The sequence below is a fragment of the Triticum aestivum genome, chromosome 2D (genome assembly GCF_018294505.1).
Source record: "Triticum aestivum cultivar Chinese Spring chromosome 2D, IWGSC CS RefSeq v2.1, whole genome shotgun sequence".
NCBI lineage: Eukaryota > Viridiplantae > Streptophyta > Magnoliopsida > Poales > Poaceae > Triticum > Triticum aestivum.
This window is the reverse complement of record NC_057799.1, coordinates 461571975-461586297: the sequence shown is the minus strand read 5'-3', so window position 1 is coordinate 461586297 and position 14323 is coordinate 461571975.

Genomic DNA, 14323 nt, shown 5'->3' with positions numbered 1-14323 from the left:
CTTTTCAATCTATACAACAAAAATACCAAAAATATTTATCTTATTAACTTTATCAGATCTCACTTTTGCAAGTGGCCGTGAAGGGATTGACAACCCCTTTAGCACGTTGGTTGCAAGGTTCTTGATTGTTTGTGCAGGTACGAGGGACTTGCGTGTAGTCTCCTACTGGATTGATACCTTGGTTCTCAAAAACTGAGGGAAATACTTACGCTACTTTGCTGCATCACCCTTTCCTCTTCAAGGGAAAACCAACGCATGCTCAAGAGGTAGCAGTACCGCCCAGGACGACACTGCCGCCCTGTCTTCCTCTACTACCGCGGATTCCAGCTGTTGTTCAACACCGAGCGGAAGTACCGCTGGTGGGAGCGGTAGTACCGCTCCGGTGGCACTACCGCTTCCCTAACATGCTCATTTGAACGCAATGGCTGAAATCTTCCGTGCCAACGGAAGTACCACTCACCTGAGCGGTACTACTGCTTGTGCACGGGCTGTGAGTGCATAATGGTTGGATTTCATCCCCCACTATATAAAGGAGTCATCTTCCCCAAGTTGACTTACCTCTTCCTCCCCCAAGCTCCATTGTTGCTCGCAAGCTCATTCTTGCCCAAACAATCTCCCTAGCCAATCAAACTTGTTGATTCTTTAGGTATTACTTGAGAAGGCCTAGATCTACACTTCCACCAAGAGAAATTTGATTCCCCCACTAATCCCTTGCGGATCTTATTACTCTTGGGTGTTTGAGCACCCTAGACGGTTGAGGTCACCTCGGAGTCACATTCCATTGTGGTGAAGCTTTGTGGTGGTGTTGGGAACCTCCAATTTGGTGTGGAGAGAGCCCCAACCTTGTTTGTAAAGGTCTGGTTGCCGCCTTCAAGTGCACCACTAGTGGAATCACGGCATCTCGCATTGTGTGAGGGCGTGAGGAGAATATGGTGGCCATAGTGGCTTCTTGGGGAGCATTGTACCTCCACACCGCTTCAACGAAGACGTACTTCCTCTCAAAGGGAAGGAACTTTGATAACACATCCTCGTCTCCACCGGCTCCTGATACGTCTCCAACGTATCTATAATTTTTTATTGTTCCATGCTATTATATTATCTGTTTTGGATGTTTTATATGTATTAATATGTTATTTTATATGATTTTTGAGACTAACCTATTAACCTAGAGCCCAGTGCCAGTTTCAGTTTTTCCTTGTTTTAGAGTTTCGCAGAAAAGGAATACCAAATGGAGTCCAAACGGAATGAAACTTTCACGATGATTTTTCTTGGACCAGAAGACACCCAGGAAACTTGGAGTGCAAGTCAGAAGAGCCATGAGGCGGCCACAAGGGTGGAGGGCGCGCCCCCCGACCTTGTGGGCCCCTCAGTGACCCCCTGACCTAGATCTTCCTCCTATATATTCTCAAATATCCCAAAAACTTCCAGGGGAGCCACGAAACCACTTTTCCACCAGCGCAACCTTCTGTACCCGTGAGATCCCATCCAGGGGCCTTTTCCGGCATCCTGCCGGAGGGGGATTCGATCACGAAGGGCTTCTCCATCAACACCATTGCCTCTCCGATGAAGTGTGAGTAGTTTACCACAGACCTACGGGTCCATAGCTAGTAGCTAGATGGCTTCTTCTCTCTCTTTGATTCTCAATACAAAGTTCTCCTTGATGTTCTAGGAGATCTATTTGATGTAATTATCTTTTGCGGTGTGTTTGCCGAGATCCGATGAATTGTGGAATTATGATCAGCTTATCTATGAATATTATTTGAATCTTCTCTGAATTCTTATATGCATGATTTGATATCTTTGCAAGTCTCTTCGAAGTATCGATTTGGTTTGGCCAACTAGACTGGTTTTTCTTGCAATCGGAGAAGTCCTTAGCTTTGGGTTCAATCTTGCGGTGCTCGATCCTAGTGAAAGAAGGGGAACCGACACGTATTGTATTGTTGCCATCGAGGATAAATAGATGGGGTTTTCATCATATTGCTTGAGTTAATTCCTCTACATCATGTCATCTTGCCTAATGCGTTACTCTGTTCTTATGAACTTAATACTCTAGATGCATGCTGGATAGTGGTCGATGTGTGGAGTAATAGTAGTAGACGCATAATTGTTTCGGTCTACTTGACACGGACGTGATGCCTATATTCATGATCATTGCCTTAGATATCGTCATAGCTTTGCAATTTTCTATCAATTACTCGGCAGTAGTTTGTTCACCCACCATATTATTTTCTATCTTGAGAGAAGCCTCTAGTGAAACCTATGGCCCCGGGTCTATTTTCCATCATATAAGTTTCCGATCTACAATCTTAGTTTCCTATTTACTTTCTTTGCAATCTTTTACTTTCCATTCCATAAACCAAAAATACCAAAAATATTACTTTACCGTTTATCCATATCAGATCTCATCTTGCAAATAACCATGAAGGGATTGACAACCCCTTTATCGCGTTGGGTGCAAGTTGGTGTTTGTTTGTGCAGGTATTCGGTGGCTTGCTGCGTTGTCTCCTACTGGATTGATACCTTGGTTCTCAAAAGCTGAGGGAAATACTTACTCTACTTTGCTGCATCACCCTTTCCTCTTCAAGGGAAAAACCAACGCAAGCTCAAGAGGTAGCAGGAAGAATTTCTGGCGTCGTTGCCGGGGAGATCTACGCCAAGCGAGACATACCAAGTACCCATCATAAAACTCTCATCCCTCGCATTACATTATTCGCCATTCGCCTCTCGTTTGCCTCTCCCCCACTTGTAAAACGTTTTGAAAAGATTCGCCTTTTTCGCCCCTCTTCCGTTCGTCTTCTTCTCTTGCTTCTTGTGTGCTCATCTCGCTTCTATGGCTAGTACTTTCTCTCTTCCCTTATCTCCGGATTTTGAAGTCCTCCACTTCAAACAAAGACAAGGAGAAAATTTAAAAGATGCTTGGTGTAGGATGATAGAATCATATCGTAATTGCACTATAGAGGGAGATTTTAAGATTTTACTTCATAATTTTTATGTTGGGTTGAACATGTCCCATAGGCAACTCTTGGATTTCGCTGCAAAAGGGAATTTTATTGAAATTGATCCCACCATTGCGTATGAAATTATAGAGGGAATAGTAGGAATACTACCCCCACAAAAGGAATTACATCATACTCAAGAAGGGGCCCAAGTTTTTGAGAAATTATGTGAAGTAACAAAAATTCTGCAGAAATCTCTTGAATCTCTTAAAAATGTTAGCGGAAACCTTCACCGCATGAATATGTTGATTACTCTTTGCAATAAGCAGTTGGATGCTCTAGATCTAAAAAATTCTGAATATGAAGGGAAACACAAGGAGCCTCCCGCATTCGAGCATAATTCCATTAAAAGGATAAAAGCCAAAGATGATAACACTTATATCTATTCGTGTTAAATGCCTAGCTAAGGGCATTAAACAATAGCGCTTGTTGGGAGGAAACCCAATTTTATTTTTGTTTTTGCTTTTTAGTTCCTGTTTTGCAATAAATATTTTATCTAGCCTCTGGTTAGATGTGGTTTTGTGTTTTAATTGGTGTTTGTGCCAAGTAAGACCTTTGGGATAGCTTACAGTGATAGTTGATTTGATCTTGCTGAAAAACAGAAACTTTTGTGCGCACAAAAATAATTTTCATAAATCACAGAAACGTGATTTTAAGTTGATTCTTTTTTCAGAAGATTAATAAACAAATTTCTTAGGACTTCCTAATTTCTCAGGTTTTTTGGAGTTACAGAAGTATTCGAAATATCCAGATTACTACAGACTATTCTGTTTTTAACATATTTTTTTCGCTTGTTGTTTGCTTATTTTAATGAATCTATGGCTAGTATCGGGGGGGGGGGGGGTATGAACCATGAAAAAGTTGGAGTATAGTAGATATTACACCAATATAAATAAAGAATGATTTAGTGGTGATTTATTTTCTTATACTAACGGAGCTTACGAGATTTTCTGTTGAAGTTTTGTGTTGTGAAGTTTTCAAGTTTTGGGTAAGGATTTGATGGACTATGGAATAAGGAGTGGCAAGAGCCTAAGCTTGGGGATGTCCAAGGCACCCCAAGGTAATATTCAAGGACAACCAAGATCCTAAGCTTGGGGATGCCCCGGGAAGGCATCCCCTCTTTTGTTTCCGTCTATCGGTAACTTTACTTGAGGCTATATTTTTATTTACCACATGATATGTGTTTTGCTTGGAGCATCTTGTATGATTTGAGTCTTTGCTTTTTATTTTGCCACAATCATCCTTGTTGTACACACCTTTTGGGAGAGACACGCATGAATCGTGATTTATTAGAATACTCTATGTGCTTCACTTATATCTTTTCAGCTAGGTAATTTTGCTCTAGTGCTTCACTTATATCTTTTCAGCTAGGAAATTTTGCTCTAGTGCTTCACTTATATCTTTTTAGAGCACGGCAGTTGTTTTATTTTATAGAAATTGATGAACTCTCGTACTTCACTTATATTATTTTGCGAGTCTTTAAAAACAGCATGGTAATTTGCTTTGGTTATAAAATTAATCCTAATATGATAGACATCCAAGAGGGATATAAGTGCATTGAATACTATGAGAAGTTTGATTCCTTATGATTGTTTTGAGATATGAAGATGTTGATATTAGGGTCATGCTAGTGAGTAGTTGTGAATTTGAGAAATACTTGTGTTAAGGCTTGTAAGTCCCTTAGCATGCACGTATGGTGAACCGTTATGTAACGAAGTTGGAGCATGAGATATTTTTTGATTGTCTTCCTTATGAGTGGCGGTCGGGGACGAGCGATGTTCTTTTCCTACCAATCTATCCCCCTAGGAGCATGCGCATAGTACTTTGTTTCGATGACTAATAGATTTTTGCAATAAGTATGTGAGTTCTTTATGACTAATGTCGAGTCCATGGATTATACACACTCTCATCTTTCCGCCATCGCTAGCCTCTCTTGTACCGCGCAACTTTCGCCGGTACCATAAACCCACCATATACCTTCCTCAAAATAGCCACCATACCTACCTATTATGGCATTTCCATAGCCATTCCGAGATATATTGCCATGCAACTTTCCACCGTTCCATTTATTATGACACGCATCATCATTGTCATATTGCTTTGCATGATCATGTAGTTGACATCGTATTTGTGGCGAAGCCACTGTTCATCATTATTTTTTATACATGTCGCTCTTGATTCATTGCACATCCTGTTACACCGCCAGAGGCATTCACATAGAGTCATATTTTTGTTCTAGTATCGAGTTGTAATTTTTGAGTTGTAAGTAAATAGAAGTGTGATCACTAGTACAACGAGGTGCTGTACACATGGTTTTTAACCCCTTTCCGCGACGACATTTGGAACCGTTGCCAAGTGAGTGTGGGTTAGGGGGGGTCCTTCCCACATGACCCAGAAACCATCGGGAATATGCCCTCCTGTCACACACGCTCGGCAAAATGAGATCGTGTGCGATCGGCGAGCGCTCAAATATGGAAATACGTACAGTAGAGCCCCCCAAAAAATACAATTATACAGGCGAAATCATTTCCGGTCGCAAGTACATCCCACACAGTCAGTCACCGCTAAATGTTTCCATTCGTATATACATCCCACATAGTCGCTCCAAGGAAAATGTTTCTGTTCACAAGTACATCACACAAAATTTTCCCCGTTAAATCGTTTGAGATAGCGTTTCCATTGCACACGGTATTAACAATTTTATCATTTGCGTTATTGAATGCATCACACACGGTGCGTAGAAGAAACTGCGTGTCAAGGGCTGTCCATCACCACAGTTTATGTGGTAAATGTTTGCGCCAGGTGGCCTAACGCAAACAATTTTCAAGAGGATGTCGTGTGTGATTGTTCATTAATCTAACACGGTTTATTCCTAGAAACTGTGTGCGTTATTGAATACATCGCACACGGTGTTTTCTCAATAACTGTTTGCAATAGAAAACCCCAATTAGCAGGCTAATTATCTGATTATTAATAATCCATTTATTAATCTAATTGACATTTCATATTAAGCACACAATATATTTCATTTTCGTAATTGAAATACATCAGAGTACAACATCATATAGCTTCAGCACTCAGCTACCCCATTACACAACTACACCAGCACCAAGTTTCACATCCAACATCTATAACCTTTCGAAATTAGCATCATAGACGGTACATAGATAGATGTATCTCATCTGGAAAACTGCTGAAGCAGAAGGCGAATATTGAGCCTTCATTGATGTTGAAGGTCTTTGTAACTTTAGGCCAGTGCCTGTGGATGATTGACCGTCCATCCTTCGTCCTCTTCAGGAACACTTCAATATTGAACTGTGGGTGTTGTATGAATACCTTCCTCGCCGCCTGACCATACAGGTGGTTTGAGAGGTAATCATCGGTGAACTACTTTGGAAAGGCCTGAAAACAAGGATGTGCATAAATATCTTCTCTATATTGAAAATGGGGCAAAGGAAAAGGCAAGGTATAATAGTTAGTACCATCCTGTAGTGAACTGATGTCTTCTTCATTGTGCAGACAAAGATCTTGTTTTTTTTGTCGCTAATTTCTTTATCCTAACAATCTTTTAGAGTTTCTTGACTTGACTGATATTCATGGACAACTCATTTCCCCATATGCAAAAGTGGTCGAACAGTGGGTCAAAACCTCTGACAGCAGGACCTACATGTGCAAGACCAAATTGTTAAAAACCTAAATATTAGAATGGTTCCTGCAATTGCACAATAATGTGCTATTAGACAACGGACCATGCACGTGCTAACCTCGATTGTAAAACTTAGTGCTTCCCGTTGTTTCCCTGCAACACATATGAGGTAGTTAGTCATCAGGTTAAGTAAGGGTTCGCATGCTATCAATAAAATATGTTGATGAAAAATAAGCACATTGCAGATTCATCAGATTAATTCAAGCCACATGGAAAACCCATTTATCCAAACCAAGCATGATCAAGAACTAGGAAATATAGCACTTGTATATGTTTCTCATGTATTTAGTACAGCCAAATTTGATTTATTTCTCACATGTTATACAATAACAGAATGCAGCCACAACAATTGGACATCGCATTGCAGAATTGAACCATGCAGTTAAGTAAACACCACAACAAATGAACCAAATATTAACCAAGCACCACATTGCACAATATACCATACTCCTAAGAGATCAGACAGTTAACCAAACCAAGCATGCTTAACAACTTGGAAATATAGTAATTGTATTTGTTTCTCATGTATTTACAATAGCCAAATTTAATTTATTACTCACATGGTATACAATGACAGAATGCACCCACAACTATTGAACATCGCATTGCAGAATTGAACCAAACAGTTAACTAAACACCACAACACAAATGAACCAAATGTTAACTGAGCACCACATTGCACAATGTATAACCAAACCAAGCGTGCTTGACAACTTGGAAATATAGCGATTGTATTCATTTCTCATGTATTTTGTAAATATAAATTCGATTTATTTCTCACATGGAAGACAATACAAAATTGCAGCCTGAAGAATTGAACATCACATTTGCAGAATTGAACCAAATAGTTAACTGAAGACGACAACTAATTAACAAAAAAATTAATAAGTGAGCACCATACTACACAACATATAGAACATATACACTAGAGCAACAGATTGCATGGTAAAATTAGATAGCACAATTCATTAGAATTTGTGAAGGAAAGACAGGAGCAGCACACGCAACGGGTAAACCGAGCATGCTTAACCGGCGTAGCTAGCAAATGGCAAGGTGCTCCTCCAAGATCTGGGGGTCGGCATGAATGGCAGCCATCGCGACCTCATCCGCGCGTGCGGCCGCGATTTGCTTCTCCGCTGCCAAATGCTCCTTGAGATCCTGGCTATACTGCGTGCACCATGGCTTAGGGCGGCGCTTATTTGGTGGAGGGGTCGGTGATTTGGGTGGAAGGTGTCGCGCTCGCGCCGGTGGTCGGGGCATGTGGGATGTGGAAGGAGGAGGAGGATGGGGGTCGGGTGTGGATTACCTGCCTGGATAAGCGAGGCCGAGCAGCGTGAAAGGGGGTCGCCGGCAAGGAGGCGGCGCTGCAAGCAAGGAGTGAAGGTTTCCACTTGGAAAGGAAGGCGGAAACAGGGGAAATGTGGCTTATGGTAAGGGGGAGGGGGCGGGGAGGTAGATATTTCCGCGAAAGCTGAAAATTTGGAATCGCTTTAGCCAAAAAACTGGCGCGCAAAGTGTCATTAGATACGGTCCCTTATTCAGAATTGTGTACGATATGCGAACATCACAAATGATTCAGATAGCTTAACCCATGTGTTATGAGTTTGAACGTCAAAAATTTTGGTTCGAATTTCCATAGTTACAGTGGTCATCCACGTCATTGCATAATTAGGGTACACAAAGGAGACTATAGCACACCCACACTTCTTAATCGAGCAAGTTCAGCAATTAAACAAAGCTAGCTGACCTAAACATTACTCTGACAAATTAAAGACTGGCACTCTTAATTAAACAAAACAAAGAGTACTACTATGACTGGTGCTCGTCGATCTCCGCTGCCGCCTCCATGTCCAGCTCGCGCCCGACGGTCTCCTGGGGAAGGGGCTCCATGGCATCAATCGCACCATACTCGGCAAGCATCTCGCCATCTGCGTCCACCATATCTTTGGAATAGGCCGCCACAAGGTGGGCGTGGGTGGCCGCGATCTGGGCTTTGGCGGGCTCCGTCATGGGAAGGTATGCCGCGCAGGAACGGATGGCTGCTCGAACTCTCTCGGCGATTGCCAACTCTTCGGTCGTGGATTCCCGACCATTGTCGGAGAAGCTTCCTTTGATTTGTGCGGTGACCGCCACGAGCTGGGCGTGGACGGCCTCGACATGGTGGTGGGCGGCCTCCATCAGGGCTAAGGCCTCCGCTGCAGAACGGATAGCTGCTATGCCACTCTCGCCAGTTTCTATCCCCGAGGCAGATGCTGCTGCCGCCGCCAGAGAAGCATCAGCGGCCGTTTGGGCTGCCTTGGCCGCCCGGACGCCGATTGCGGTCGCCCTCACGAAGCTTGTTAGCACGCGCCTGGCGGCTGCGGCCGCGCTCTCGCCGGAGTGGGCCGCCGAAGTTGCCCTCACGACACGGGTCCACGTCCCCATCTTTCACCGGCGATGATTGAACAGTGAAATGATATTTGGGGAGTGAGCTAGTGTGCTTGACACGCCGGCTGTGGACTGTAGCCGACGCACCTTCTCGCGTAAGCCATAGGCGTACTATACACCGACGGTGCTCCAAGATATTTTGTGCTGCATCTCACACGGTTGATGATAATAAACTGTGTGCGATCTACTTGATTTTTCGTCTTGATTTGAATTACATAATGGGGTCACAGCTGCAAAGGATGGTGTCTGAATTGCTAAAACTTTTATCTGCAGTGAACATGCAACTATAGGTGTGTCGTCAAAAAAATTGGAATTATTTAGGGTTCGTTTGGACGTTTTTATACATTAACTTGGTTTTGTAGGCATTTCAGGTGCATAATTCAAATTTGAACTACATGCACATGCTCCAGTGCATATAAACTGGTTGAAAAATCAAATCTGCGTCCTTGGTTGCATGCTTAGGTCCCATGCAAGAAATGGGAATGAATGTCAAACACCGAGCCACCGTCACTCGGCCGCAAACATTGAGATACTTGGTTTTTAAATTCTAGTAAATCCAAAACTCGTCTGAAATTCATGAAACTTGGCATGCTATCATGGAGCGACATCAACATGTCGTGGTAATTTTTGTCCCATTTGGGGCAGGTTTGGGTATAAGCTTCTCCCAAACCAGAGCTTCTCACAACAAGCGTGATGGTTTCGGTAGGGAACGTGCCACCTTTGGGGACGAAACGATATCCGTTGCCTCTTATTACTTCCAAAAAAATTCTAGTGTCAACATAGAACAACAGGAGTGTTGTGTTTAATTTTGGATTTTTTCAGGGTTCGTTTGGACATTTTTATACATTAATTGGGTTTTCTAGGCATTTTATGTACACAATTCAAATTTGAACTACATGCACATGCTCCAATGCATATAAATTGGTTGAAAGATCAAATATGTGTCCTTCGGTGCATGCTTAAGTCCCATGCAAGAAATGGGAATGAATTTCAAACACCCTGCCACCGTCATTCGGCCGCAAACATTGAGATACTTGGTTTTTAAATTCTAGTAAATCCAAAACTCGTCTGAAATTCATGAAACTTGGCATGCTATCATGGAGCGGCATCAACATGCCGCGGTAAATTTTTTGTCCCATTTGGGGCAGGTTTGGGTATAAGCTTCTCCCAAACCAGAGCTTCTCACAACAAGCGTGATGGTTTCGGTAGGGAACGTGCCACCTTTGGGGACGAAACGATATCCGTTGCCTCTTATTGCTTTCAAAAAATTTCTAGTGTCAACATAGAACAACAGGAGTGTTGTGTTTAATTTTTGAACTTTTCGGGGTTCGTTGGGACATTTTTATACATTAACTTGGTTTTGTAGGCATTTCAGGTGCATAGTTCAAATTTGAACTACATGCACATGCTCTAGTGCATATAAACTGGTTGAAAAATCAATTCTGTGTCCTTGGTTGCATGCTTTGGTCCCATGCAAGAAATGGGAATGAATTTCAAACACCCTGCCACCGTCACTCGGCCGCAAACATTGAGATACCTGGTTTTAAATTCTAGTAAATCCAAAACTCATCTGAAATTAATGAAACTTGGCATGCTATCATGGAGCGCCATCAACATGCCGTGGTAAAATTTTTGTCCCATTTGGGGCAAGTTTGGGTATAAGCGTCTCACAAACCAGAGCTTCTCACAACAAGCGTGATGGTTTCGATAGGGAACATTCCACCTTTGGGGACGAAACGATATCCGTTGCCTCTTATTGCTTTCAAAAAATTTCTATTGTCAACATAGAACAATAGGAGTGTTGTGTTTAATTTTTGAACTTTTTGGGGTTCGTTTGGACATTTTCATACATTAACTTGGTTGTGTAGGCATTAAGGTGCATAATTCAAATTTGAACTACATGCACATGCTCCAGTTGTTGGGGAACGTAGTAATTTCAAAAAAATTCCTACGCACACACAAGATCATGGTGATGCATAGCAACGAGAGGGGAGAGTGTTGTCCACGTACCCTCATAGACCGAAAGCGGAAGCGTTAGCACAACGCGGTTGATGTAGTCGTACGTCTTCACGATCCGACCGAGAAGTATCGAACGCACGACACCTCCGAGTTCAGCACACGTTCAGCCCGATGACATCCCTCGAACTCCGATCCAGCCAAGTGTTGAGGGAGAGTTTCGTCAGCACGACGGCATGGTGACGATGATGATGTTCTACCGACGCAGGGCTTCGCCTAAGCACCGCTACAGTATTATCGAGGTGGACTATGGTGGAGGGGGGCACCACACACGGCTAAAAGATCAAACGATCAATTGTTGTGTCTATGGGGTGCCCCTGCCCCCGTATATAAAGGAGCAAGGGGAGGAGGCGCCGGCCAGGGAGAGGCGCGCCAAGGGGGAGTCCTACTCCCACTAGGAGTAGGACTCCTCCTATTCCTAGTAGGAGTAGGAGAGGGGGAAGGAAAGAGGGGGCCGGCCCCCTTGCCCTAAACCAATTCGGTTTGGGCCTGGGGGGGGGCGCCCCACACTCCCCTTGCTGCCCTCTATTTCCACTAAGGCCCATGTAGGCCATTAAGTCCCCGGGGGGGGGGGTTCCGGTAACCCCCGATACTCCGGTAAAATCCTGATTTCACCCGGAACACTTCCGATATCCAAATATAGGCTTCCAATATATCAATCTTTATGTCTCGACCATTTCGAGACTCCTCGTCATGTCCATGATCACATCCGGGACTCCGAACAACCTTCGGTACATCAAAACATATAAACTCATAATATAGCTGTCATCGAAACTTTAAGCGTGCGGACCCTACGGGTTCGAGAACTATGTAGACATGACCGAGACACGTCTCTGGTCAATAACCAATAGCGGAACCTGGATGCTCATATTGGCTCCCACATATTCTACGAAGATCTTTATCAGTCAGACCACATAACAACATACGTTGTTCCCTTTGTCATCGGTATGTTACTTGCCCGAGATTCGATCGTCGGTATCTCAATACCTAGTTCAATCTCGTTACCGGCAAGTCTCTTTGCTCGTTCCGTAATACATCGTCCCACAACTAACTCATTAGTTGCAATGCTTGCAAGTCTTAAGTGATGCGCATTACTGAGAGGGCCCAGAGATACCTCTCCGACAATCGGAGTGACAAATCCTAATCTCGAAATACGCCAACCCAACAAGTACCTTCGGAGACACCTGTAGAGCACCTTTATAATCACCCAATTACGTTGTGACATTTGGTAGCACACAAAGTGTTCCTCCGGTAAACGGGAGTTGCATAATCTCATAGTCATAGGAACATGTATAAGTCATGAAGAAAGCAATAGCAACATACTAAACGATCGAGTGCTAAGCTAACGGAATGGGTCAAGTCAATCACATCATTCTCCTAATGATGTGATCCTGTTTAATCAAATGACAACTCATGTCTATGGCTAGATAACCATCTTTGATCAACGAGCTAGTCAAGTAGAGGCATACTAGTGACACTCTGTTTGTCTATGTATTCACACATGTATTATGTTTCCAGTTAATACAATTATAGCATGAATAATAAACATTTATCATGATATAAGGAAATAAATAATAACTTTATTATTGCCTCTAGGGCATATTTCCTTCAGTCTCCCACTTGCACTAGAGTTAATAATCTAGATTACAAAGTAATGATTCTAACACCCATGGAGCCTTGGTGCTGATCATGTTTTGCTCGTGGAAGAGGCTTAGTCAACGGGTCTACAACATTCAGATCCGTATGTATCTTGCAAATTTCTATGTCTCCCACCTGGACTAAATCCCGGACGGAATTGAAGTGTCTCTTGATGTGCTTGGTTCTCTTGTGAAATCTGGATTCCTTCGCCAAGGCAATTGCACCAGTATTGTCACAAAAGATTTTCATTGGACCCGATGCACTAGGTATGACACCTAGATCGGATATGAACTCCTTCATCCAGACTCCTTCATTTGCTGCTTCCGAAGCAGCTATGTATTCCGCTTCACACGTAGATCCCGCCACGATGCTTTGTTTAGAACTGCACCAACTGACAGCTCCACCGTTCAATGTAAACACGTATCCGGTTTGCAATTTAGAATCGTCCGGATCAGTGTCAAAGCTTGCATCAACATAACCATTTACGATGAGCTCTTTATCACCTCCATAAATGAGAAACATATCCTTAGTCCTTTTCAGGTATTTCAGGATGTTCTTGACCGCTGTCCAGTGATCCACTCCTGGATTACTTTGGTACCTCCCTGCTAGACTTATAGCTAGGCACACATCAGGTCTGGTACACAGCATTGCATACATGATAGAGCCTATGGCTGAAGCATAGGGAACATCTTTCATCTTCTCTCTATCTTCTGCAGTGGTCGGGCATTGAGTCTTACTCAACTTCACACCTTGTAACACAGGCAAGAACCCTTTCTTTGCTTGATCCATTTTGAACTTCTTCAAAACTTTGTCAAGGTATGTGCTTTGTGAAAGTCCAATTAAGCGTCTTGATCTATCTCTATAGATCTTGATGCCCAATATATACGCAGCTTCACTGAGGTCTTTCATTGTGTAGCGACCAGACCTCAAATGGTCTGTGCTGCTGTGCACCAGTGTCATCCCTGGACCAGTAATGCTGACACGCACAGTACAAATGGAGGATTTATAACAGAGTAGCAATCACACACTTATTACATCGAATATCTCCAAAGAGATTAAGTATTAAAAATATGGCTTAAGGCCATCTAAAAACGATAACAGCGAAAGACTTGGAAGATAAGTGAGTCCATCAACTCCAGCGGCATCACTGAGTATAAGACCACGACCTAAGGCACCTTACTCGTCGTCTGAAAAGTCTGCAACACGAAACGTTGCAGCCCAAAAACAGGTCAGCACATGGAATATGCTGGCAATGTAACACATAGAGAGTAATGAACAATAATAATGCTATACTACATGCATTCATGGCTGGTGGAAAGCTCTATGGTTACAGTTTTGCGAAAAGCCAATTTTTCCCTACTTCAAAGGAATAAATTTTATTTAACTATCATGGTGGTTGTTAAACATTGAGAAGGTACCTCCAACTCAATCCCAATTAAGTGTCATCATAACCAACAAAATTAATTAAAAGTAACATGGTGATGAGATTCAAATGATAATCCAGGTACTAGATACTCAAGTTGTCCATAATCGGGGACAC